The 10,660-nt window shown below is 42.3% G+C and overlaps 1 long non-coding RNA gene across 1 annotated transcript; it reads left to right on the forward strand.

Annotated features, from left to right (window-relative positions):
- The first annotated feature begins 4,025 nt into the window (after positions 1–4,025).
- On the forward strand, positions 4,026–10,310 carry LOC119627852 (uncharacterized). Its single transcript, XR_005244072.2, has 4 exons — positions 4,026–4,222; positions 4,967–5,159; positions 6,463–6,518; positions 9,560–10,310. It is a non-coding gene; the product is annotated as an uncharacterized lncRNA (long non-coding RNA).
- Positions 10,311–10,660: the final 350 nt, after the last annotated feature.

The following is a 10,660-nucleotide window of genomic DNA, read 5'->3' on the forward strand; positions in this document are numbered from 1 at the left end:
AGCAATTTCTCCTCTCCAAGATAAGAGCAGGAGTCTTTCAGGGGTGGCAATTTCTGTGGTAAAAATGCTGTTTCTTCTCTGGCAGTAACAAAGAGGAGGATAGAACTGAATCAGGGGCATTCTCCTAAAGCTTTCTTTAACTTAGCAAATACGTATGCATGTCTTAGAAAATAAGCAGCCTTAAGCAAGATCTGAGAGGCGAGAAAAGATCTAGAATAATATGGATTTGCTGGAGGCGGGGGGAAGGGAAGTATTCTAAGTAAAGCAGCAGAAAGCTTCCCCAGTACCACAGAAAGCTCCAGAATGGGCATCTCAGAAGAGGCTAAATCATGGCAGTTTATGTGAAGGAAAATAGACCCATATCTGTTATTCTCCTCACTGTATGCTGTGTAAGTGCCCAATATGAGTCTATTACTGTTAGGAGCTTTCATGTTTGTCCTTTAATTTTATCTGCACAATAAGCCTGAAAGGCATTTGTTTTTATTCGCATTACAGATTAGGCTACCTAGGCTAAGAGAAGGCAGCCTGGGAAAATTACTACTACAAAATAACATTCCAGAAACAGTGGAGTAAAAATCTCTTAGTAATAGGAGAAAGCTTGTATTCTACACTCTTAACTGTTTCTGGAATGCTATTTTGCCTTCACTTTGCGATGACCTGGAGCAGTTTTCTGGTGGTTCTACTTAAAACTCCTACCAATGTCCCTACCCTAGCAGCAGGGACCTCTGAAGACCTTCCCACTCCAGACCAGGAGTTCCCAAAGATAAGTGTGACTTAGAGTCACCTGGAGGGCTTGATAAACACGTATTAATAGGCCTCACTCCCAATTTACCATGTCTGGGTGTGGCAAGAAAATTTACATTATTTTTATTGAGATAGACTTTACATATTAAAAAGTTCAATCATTTTAAGTGTATGATTCAGTAATTTTTAAAAATTTTACCTATTTGTACAACCATCAATGTAGCCTACTTTTGTAACATTTCCATCACACCAGGAAGATCCTTTGTACCTAGGAAGTCACTCCCAGTTCCCACTCCTAGTACCCAGAAACCATTAATTTACTTTCTGTGTCTATAGATTTGCCTATTCTGGAATTACACAACATATGGTTGTGTATTGACCTTCTTTTGCATTGACCTTCTTTTTACTTAGCATAGTATTTTTGAGGTCTGTTCGTGTCATAGTATATATCAGTATTTCACTCCATTTTATTGCTGAATAATATTTCATTTATTGTGTAGACCACAATTTTGTGTATCTATTTACTGAGAATTTGTATTTCTGACAAGTTTCCAGTTGATGTTGAAGCTGCTGTTCTGGTGATTACATTTTGGGAACACTTTATAGTCTAGGCCAACAGTTCTCAACTTTGGCTATGTGTTGGAATTTCCAGAAGAGATTTTACAAAATACCGTGCCTGGGCCTCATCCACAGTTTGATTTAAATGGTCTGAGACAGGGCTCAGGAATGGACGTTTTATCGAATTCCACAGGTGATTGAAATTTACAGCTGAGGTTGAGAACTGTGTCTCTATAGTCTTGCTACCCAATGTGTGCTCTATGGACCAGCAGCAGCAGTGCTTAGCCTGGGAGTAATCTCTGAATCTCAGACCCGTCCCCAAACTTCCTGCATCAGGTTCAGTATTTTAACTGAATCTGGTTGATTAATCCTCAGTTGATTCTCAGATGCATGTGGATTTGAGAAGGGCTGTCCCACAGCACTGTATAATGCCAGGGAGAAGAAAACAGGAACAAAAGGAAAATTTCACTTTCAGACTGAACTGTAATGATAACCAAAGAAAGGGCTGCTGATGGACAGGTGGTTCCTTTCATTTGAACTGCCGAGATTAGCTCTTGCATTGATTAAATCATGGGATAATTTCTGACCTTCTTCTTGGTCCCTGTGGCTATAGACGAATGTAGTGAAGGAAGCTGGATTAAACGGCCTGCTCTAAATAAATCTCACTCCCTTTCCAGGGAGTATGGATGAGACATACTAATGAGTTTCAACTGTGCTCATCCTAATGCGAACATGCTGGGTTTCTTCTAACAATTGCTTGAATTGCTAAAGCTGCTTGGATTCCATGGGACCTCAACATCTTGATCAGATTAATTAATCCAGTTGAGTGTGACCATTTTTTTTGGGGGGGTGAACCTCCTTAGATCTCAGCACGAATAGGTAGGTATAAGGGAATAGAAATCAAGCCATAGAGTATGTCTGGAGGAACTTGGTATACTAAGGAGTACAGAAGCTCAAAGAGCCACTTAATGCTCAGAGTGATGATGATGATAACGGAAGTCCCAGAAAGACAGACCCAAACCCACATTTGGAGGGAAGAGTATAATCAGGGAAGCCTCCCTGGAGAAGGTGATTATTGGGATAATGTTGAGAAATCCATACTAATTTACCAGGCTAGGGGGATGGGATGTGAAAGTACCAGGGAAAACTAAGCAGGCAGAGGGAATAAGTAGGACAAAGGCCCATAAACATTAAAATACTTGATATCTTGATGCTTTTTTAGATCCAGGGTTTGTAAACAAAAATTGCTTTGCCTATAGAAGCTCAAATTATAATCTTTTGTGAAAGGTCAGGAGAGGGATATATGATTAGTTTTGAGCATGAAGCCAGAAGTACTTTCAATACAGACAGAGACCCCAAACTCAGCTATGTTTTTAACAAAGAAATGACTGCACTTCTTGAGCCTGTAGGTCCTGGCACATGAAGATAAAGTTTAGGGCCTTTCTCCATCTTCTCACCCAGGGTGGGAAATCTGACAGCTTCTCTCTGGAGCCTTGTGAAATGGGGGTACCCAAGAACTTGCTGGGGAGGAAGCTGACAACCAGACAAGTGGAGAGTCCATCTCTCCAGGACACAAACAGACCCAACAGGCCAAAGGAGACTAGGAAAGGAACTTAGGTCTTGACCTGTGTGAAATCAGAGATGTAGATAGAAATGTGGGTTCAAATTAGAGGCTAGAAACTCACCAACTGTATGAAAAGAATGTGAGTAAAATGTGAAACACAGGGTCAAATTTGATATAGATGATCAATCAATGCCAATTACCTTCCCTGCCGTAATCTGGGAATCAAACCCAGATTCCAATTATCACTTATACTATTTACCTCCCTTTTATTGCCACTTACATTTACAGTCTTTATCTGTACAGCCAGAGCCACTCCTTCTGACTGTAGATCCATGAGACAGCCAACTAAAGAATTTAAATTTCCCGTCTCTGCCTCCCTCCCTCTGTCTTCCTCCTTTCCTTTATCCTTCCTCCTTCCCTCTCTCAGTTTCTTCCTTCTTTTCTTCATCTCTCCCTCCCTCCTTCCTTCCTTCTTCCTCCCTTTAGTCTTTCTTCTTCCCTGATTTATTTCTTCCCTTCTTTCTCCTTCCCTCTATTCCATATTAAATGAACCCTGCTGCAACTGCCTGAATACTAAGGGCTTAAACACATTCAGAACAAGTGGAAGAAATTAACATTCAAGGGATTATCTCATTTCAATCCTTGAAATAACTCCATAAATTAGATAATAATATCCTATCCACATTTTACACTTTTAGAAATATTGAGGCAAGTAATCTTGCCCAAGACGGCTCAGTCAGTCAGTGGTGGAGCTGGTGTGTCTAACATTTATTTACCTTGGATTCCGCTGCCTTACAATGGGACTGTTGCTTGTGCCAGTGGCTGAGGAACATATGTTCCCGGTTGCCCCATAGCAATGGCATTGGGGTCAGCACCTTCAGAAATAGACTATGATGATCTGGGAGCAGTCCTGGGATTGTGAATGTTGCTGTGAACATGATGGATATGAATCACCCCAACTTATAAGGTCTGTGACCACAGGCCCAGGGAGCTGAGAGGCTTCTCTGAGAGGGGGTCTCACCTGATGTTTCCATGTGTCTCAGTTAAAATCTGTACTGTATTGTGAGATCACACAGGACTGAGATCCACAGAAGGGCACATGAATCACAGCTGCAGAACAATTCCATTTTGTTGGATATCGGTAGGCAAATTAGCTTGAAAAAAAATTATGCTTACGAAAGGGTTGGATGAGTCCATTCTGGACGGCCTGCAGTGTAGCAGTATATTTCTTGTCCTTAATTACTCTGTCCTCTGGTAGGAACAGAAAATACAGTTAATCCATTACATTCTGTCCTCAGAGCAGAAACTCCCCTTGATTATTTCAACTTTTAAAATACTCATTGTGTTTGAATGAATGTGATTGTTTGATTGTTGTTTTTAATTTGTAAATTAATGTAATTAACAAAGAAATCCTAACTGAAGTGTGGGATTACATTTATTTGGCATCTACTCCATTAATGTCTAGCATGTAAAAAGCATTGTTAGTCGTATGCACACTGTTAATTATCTCAACATGTTTAATTGCTGTTTTCTTAAATAACTAGTAGGCCATATGTAAATGATCTTTCATGCATTAACATTTCATTTTGTGAAAAAGTAAAACACAAAGTAGGTTGCATGAAACATTAAACCAAACATGATCTCTGGGCCATTCGAGGAGTGTTAGGAAAATGGGAATCTGAGATAATGGGTCCCCCTTACCATGCCAACCTTATACCTCAGTGGCCGGCAAACATAGCTACACTTGGAAATATTCTAGAAATGTCAAAAGAACAGCAGATCTGCAGTGTACATTGTGAAACATATGTTAGAATTCTATTTTTTCTGCGACTGTAAACTTTACAATTTTTTATCAAGCTAGGAAACAAAAGTAATAATATCTAGCATTTAGGGAACATTTGCTATATTCCAAGCACTGTGCAACGGCTGGATGGTTGTCTTTTTTCTTTTCATTCTATAGTGGTCCTATTGTGTAGAAAATATGATTATCATCTCCATTTGTAAATTCAGAGACAATGTAGGTAGCTTGCCCAAGACCACATTCCTAGCGTGGTGGCCATTAGGGATGCTGGTCTAGTATTTCCTATTTCCTCCTTCCAGGTGGAATTGAGCAGCAGCCTCTTTTAGTGGACTTTCTTTACAAAACCCCATGACTCTACCTGTCTGTTTGCTACGCACGTGAACTTCTCATCTCATGGGGAATGCAAGACTCACTCTCCAGCAAACCTAGAAAACTTAGATATCCTTGCTTTTTATCTAATGAGACAGATATATTCTTCTGTCCAGAAGAGAGGTTTGATGGGGGAAAACACTTCTGATTTTTTTCCTCTGTAAGTGGGGAGGCATAACAGTGAATGCAGAGGGAGGGGGAAGAGGTGTGTGTTTCTGTGTGTGTGTGTAGAGAAAAAAAAAGTGAGGATGTGTGAGAAAGAAAGACACAGAGAGAGAGATGCATAGAAGACATGAGAAGAGGCCTGTATTAATACATGCCTAGATATGGGTGAGAGATGCTTTCCTTTTTCTTCAGTAGTCCGGGGGAAGAGTCCGGAAGTCACTCAGTGCAACAAATGTTGATATTTACAGCAGCAATATTCAAGCAAATATTTCCACCCTAAAAAGATCACCTCATTGAGTGGTTACCAATGAGTCTAGGTGGGGCAGAAACTTTGAACCAAGGGAGGGACAGAGTAATATTCTGTGAGAATATTAGAGATGGGAAACTTCTCCATTCTGCTAGAAGGACCCAGCACCATAGTAACTTTAGTAGATTGGAAACAGGTAAAGTGGCATGCATAGTGATGAAAGCTCCAGCAGAGAGCAGATACATGATGGTGTTGAGGCAGAAGGAAAAAGGTCTGTGCCTGTGTGTGTGTTTGTGTATACGTGTGTGTGTGTGTGGTAATACAATGGAAGGAGCCATGAATTAAGAATATAATACTTTGCTATAAACATCAGACCACTAAACGTGGTCTAATCATTTAAAATTTTATATCAATTTAGAAATTTGTTCAACCTGAAAGGGCTGAAAAACATAGAAATTGAGGGAATGAAACATAAGGTTGGGGCATACGGATAAGTGGGGTGTGATTTATTGGGGCCAATGCACATGGCAAATCAAGGTGAGAAAATGATTTAGCCATGGGCAGCACATGCCACTGCCAAAGACGTGGTTCAGCACACAAGTTCCCCGAAATGTCACGAATGACAGTAGTTGTACATTCTTGAAGAGAAAAGACTACACCAATTCAGTTCCTGGAGATTTCCTTTTTTCTTTTCTAGTTTCCCCTAATTATTGACATATTTGGCCACATTTCCGTTATTTTCTTGAGATACACACAAATCATTGGTTGTTCATGGGTTCAAATGCGTATCTCCAGAGAAGAAAGAAGGACAGAGAATATACTTGAGTCTGAAGGACCTCATTCTCTCTAGAGAGATCACACTCATAAGTCCAATGTAAATCGGCTTGCATGACATGCAAATACAGGCTTCATGAGTCCAGGAAAGACTCCAGCAGGTTCTAGGCTCTAGTCTTGCCCTGTTTGAAATAATGAAGAGTATTGTTTGTGAATAGTTTGTTCTTCTCAAAATTCCAGGTGTGACATGGATTCCATGCCACTGGGCAACTGTTCAACTGTCCTGAAGAAATGGTGTAGGTATCACAAGTATCACAGGCACTGCTGGGTCACTGAGTGCTTGTTGTGCATTGGGTGAGACTGTTTCAAAGCCATGATGTTTCACAAGTCTCTGATTCCTTTTTTTTTTTTTTTTTTTTTTTTTTGAGATGGAGTCTTGCTCTGTCGCCCAGGCTGGAGTGCAGTGGCGCGATCTCAGCTCATAGCAGGCTCACAGCAAGCACCGCCTCCCGGGTTCACGCCATTCTCCTGCCTCAGCCTCCCGAGTGGCTGTGACTACAGGCGCCCGCCACCCTGCCCGGCTAATTTTTTGTATTTTTGGTAAAGACGGGGTTTCACCGTGGTCTCTATCTCCTGACCTCGTGATCCGCCCGCCTTGGCCTTCCAAAGTGCTGGGATTACAGGCGTGAGCCACCGTGCCCACAAGTCTCTGATTCTATATGTGCCTTTTACTTTGCTTCGGAGTGAAATTACTTCCTTATGCTTAGCACCACCATTGCCTGATTCCTGTCTGCCTGAAATGATTATCTCCATCTTCAACTTGCTGGTGAAGAAACTGAGCCATAGGGCCATGGCACTGTTAGGTGCTCTGGAAAGCAGTGGCTAAGATGGAGTTAGAAATAGAAAAGCTTATTGTGGAGTAATTCCTGGGGTGTGGTGGCTCATACTTGTAGTCCCAGCACTTTGGGAGGCTGGGACTAGGGGTTTGCTTGGGGCTGGGGGTTTGCTTGATCCCGGGAGTTTGAGAACAGCCTGGGCAACATTGGGAGACCCTATCTCTACAAAATACATAAAAATTTAGCTGGTTGTGATAGTGCACACCTGTAGTCCCAGCTACTTGGGAGGCTGAGAAGAAGGATCTCTTGAGCCTGGGAGGTCAAGGCTGCAGTGAGCCATGATCATGCCACTGTACTCCAGCCTGGGTGACAGAACATCAGGGGCCATCAGACCACCGTGCAGACTTGACAGGGTCTCTACACGGTCCAAGAAGAAACAAAGCAAAGACTGCCCACTAGAGGAGTCCCCCTTTTGAAGGAAATGCCTGTACTCTTGTTTCACTACCATGCTTAGTCATTGGAAAGGCTGCCCTAAGAGCAGCATGACTTCAGCTTATAAGGGTGGACGAACCCTATGCCTAATAGCTAGAGGCCATCAGCTATCTGCACTCTTCTCAACTGAGCAGCAAGTCCGTTCTTGAAAGGGAACTTGAGTGACCTATCTCTATGTCTGCCACAGATGGTAAACTTTTCCACTGTCATGAATAGTAGCAAGTGCAGGAACAGGATTTGAACCCAGGTGGTATGATTCCAGCTCCAGCGTTCTTATCCACTGCTTACTGCAGTTGTGTCTAGCATGGAGTTGCCAGAGAGAAATTACAGGTACATCCACCTCCTTTTTCTACAGAGCTGTCTGTGGCCCACCCACTCCCTGAACAGGACTTACTACTCTCTGGGTGACCAGGACCGCTCTGCTGGTGTCTGCTGCTGTAAAGCCCTGGTGTGGCGCTGTCACCACTTACCCTTGTACCAGCACAGGATGGACCCTGTGCTCCCTCTAAAAGTAGCCTGTTTGCTGGCAGCTCTCCTCCCTTCCCCTCTGGGTCCTGATCGCCCCGTTTTTCAGTGTAGATTTTTCCAGGTAAAAAACAGGATAAACAACTTTATCCTAGTTTTTATGACTATCCCAACCCATAGCCCTTCTGTCTTCACTTTGCCCTATGATAGAAGCAATCCTGTTGGGGTTGCTGATCTGCTTGTTCATCCTACCTCCTCTTTCAATAAATTCAAGGGATATTGTCTATAGGACTGGTCTGAGGAAAACATCTGTGCCTAGAGCATCACATCAAATGTCAACCTTTCTAGGGGCCCTGGGGCCCCACATATTCCCTGTTAGGGTGGAAGGTTTACATCAGAGTCTTACCAACCATGAGTTTTAACTCCATAGTGACAGGGGCCATGGCCTTTCCCCAAAATGCCTATTAAACCCTTTCACAAATAGAATCCTCAGTGGCTCAACATATCAGAGTCTTACATAGTTCAACATATCAGAGTCTCTTCTTGGATAGACGTACAGAATAGCGATCACCCTGCAACCACGGCTACATTATAAATGAGCTTTCCAAAGGGGCATCAAACAGAGGAAGAGGGATGGAGAGAAATTTTGAGGAGATTTGCTTTGTCCCCTACCTTGATTGCATATTGAATCTTTCCTGGGTGAGGATGAGATTCTACTCAGCTGTTCTCCTAAGGAGTCAGCTGTCAGTGTATTAATGTGATCCTTGTTGCAGCCCCAAGTGAATAATGATAACCTGGCAGACACGCAATTATGCACTGACAATTTTAGAGCTGTCTCTGCCAGCCCCATCCTCCCCAGCAACTCACAGCTTTCAAGCCTCAGCCCCACATGATTTCTAAATCAATCATAGCCCAGGCAGGGGACAGCCAGCCCACAGGTTTGTGAATCTTGCTTCTGTAAGGTCAGTGTGGACATGATGAGGTTGAACCTTGGATAGTCTGTCCCGTTCCCCAAATGGCCCCAAGGTATCACTGAGGCTGTTTGCAACATGATACTGTTTTTCCCAAATGTTTTGACATTGAGGCTACATCTGCAGCAATAACCCAATGGAAAATGTAGCTAAAGAGATGATAACATGCCACCTGGGAAATGAAACAGCATCAAAAATCTAATTTCCATGAACAAATTTCCACAGCTCTCATTGATGGGACAATCATACTCACCTAAATCTTTAACTGAGCATTTACAAACTATGATTCCATTAGATTTTAAACCAGACTATTCTTGCAAATGTATTTTTATAGAAAAACTAATAAGAACAACCTAATATTGTATCTAGTGTGAGAATTTTTTTAAAAGATAATTTTAAGCTACAGAACTAACATAAACTATACCTCTATTTTTCCTGCTGAATATTATGAAACAAAAAGATTTTAATACCCTGGTAGACATTAGGATAAAACCCAAACTTAACATTTGGGTTGCGTGCCAATTTAAATTTAATCCTCTAGTTAAATTTAATTATTCCGTTCCTTTTATTCAGGAGAGTTGTCTCCATGTTTTCTGTGAAGGACACTCTCTCAGCCTAATGCCTCCTCAGGGACCTCTAACTTTGATCTCTGAACTGGGTCCTCCCAGGACCCAGAGGGAAGATCAATCACTCAGTCATGTTCCAGGCCACCAGGTCAAGTGGCAGAAGTTCATCCTCTGGGATTCTTTGTCCTCAGGACCTCTGTAACATCGATTGTCAACTTGACAAGCCAGCCGAGTCTTTGTGTACAATCCATAGACAGAACTGGGAAGAGAAAACCATGAGAGGCCAGCACTAAACCCTCAGGGTGGTTAAAGAGGAAGCATGGTAATACGTCATTCTGCAACAGAAAAAACAAACAATCTGCTCTACATGTATCCAGCATCATGTGAACATGAACCAGATGAGTAACATCTGGGCCTCTGTTTGCCCATCTGTAAAAGGGCTGGTTGCCCCTTCTTGCAATGGACAAGGCTGCATCCGCAGAGTTCTAGTCTTGTGTCTTGTGTCCTTGCCACATCCTCCTCTGGGAGCACACAGCAAAACCTCAGTTATTGTTAGCCCCCTTCTCTCAACCTCCCCAGTCATTGCACACTCATAGAGAAAGGACAGCCCGATCTTTATGTGACCATGATAAAATTTGATGAGAGATCAGCAAAACATAAAGGAAGGTTCTTAAATGACATATTTATCCCAACATTGTTCTGGGAAGAAAAGTATCCATTGTAAAAACTAAACATGTCCGATTAAATGATAAATGCAGGAAGGTCACAGTGGAACACAGGCACTATGCCAAAGATTCTCAGAATATCACAGCTCTGTCAGGCCACTTCAGAAAAGGGGATTCCCAGTATGAGTTCACAATACTTTGACATCTGAAGAGGTCAGTTAGCCTGAGGCAAAGGAACCGCAATGTCCCAGCCTAAATGTTCTGCTTCTCACTCTCACAGGAAGAAGGAAAATGGGAATCAGCAGATGCAGAGAGTGGAGATTTTCCTAAGTATTCTGGGGATACTAGTAGGAGTTAGAGGAGAGACAGTGTATGTTTTGTAGCCAAATAGAAGTTTGGGACATGCTGGATTAAGAACTTTGCTAGACTTTTGGTATATGACA

This window comes from Chlorocebus sabaeus, chromosome 9 (assembly GCF_047675955.1).
Source record: "Chlorocebus sabaeus isolate Y175 chromosome 9, mChlSab1.0.hap1, whole genome shotgun sequence".
NCBI lineage: Eukaryota > Metazoa > Chordata > Mammalia > Primates > Cercopithecidae > Chlorocebus > Chlorocebus sabaeus.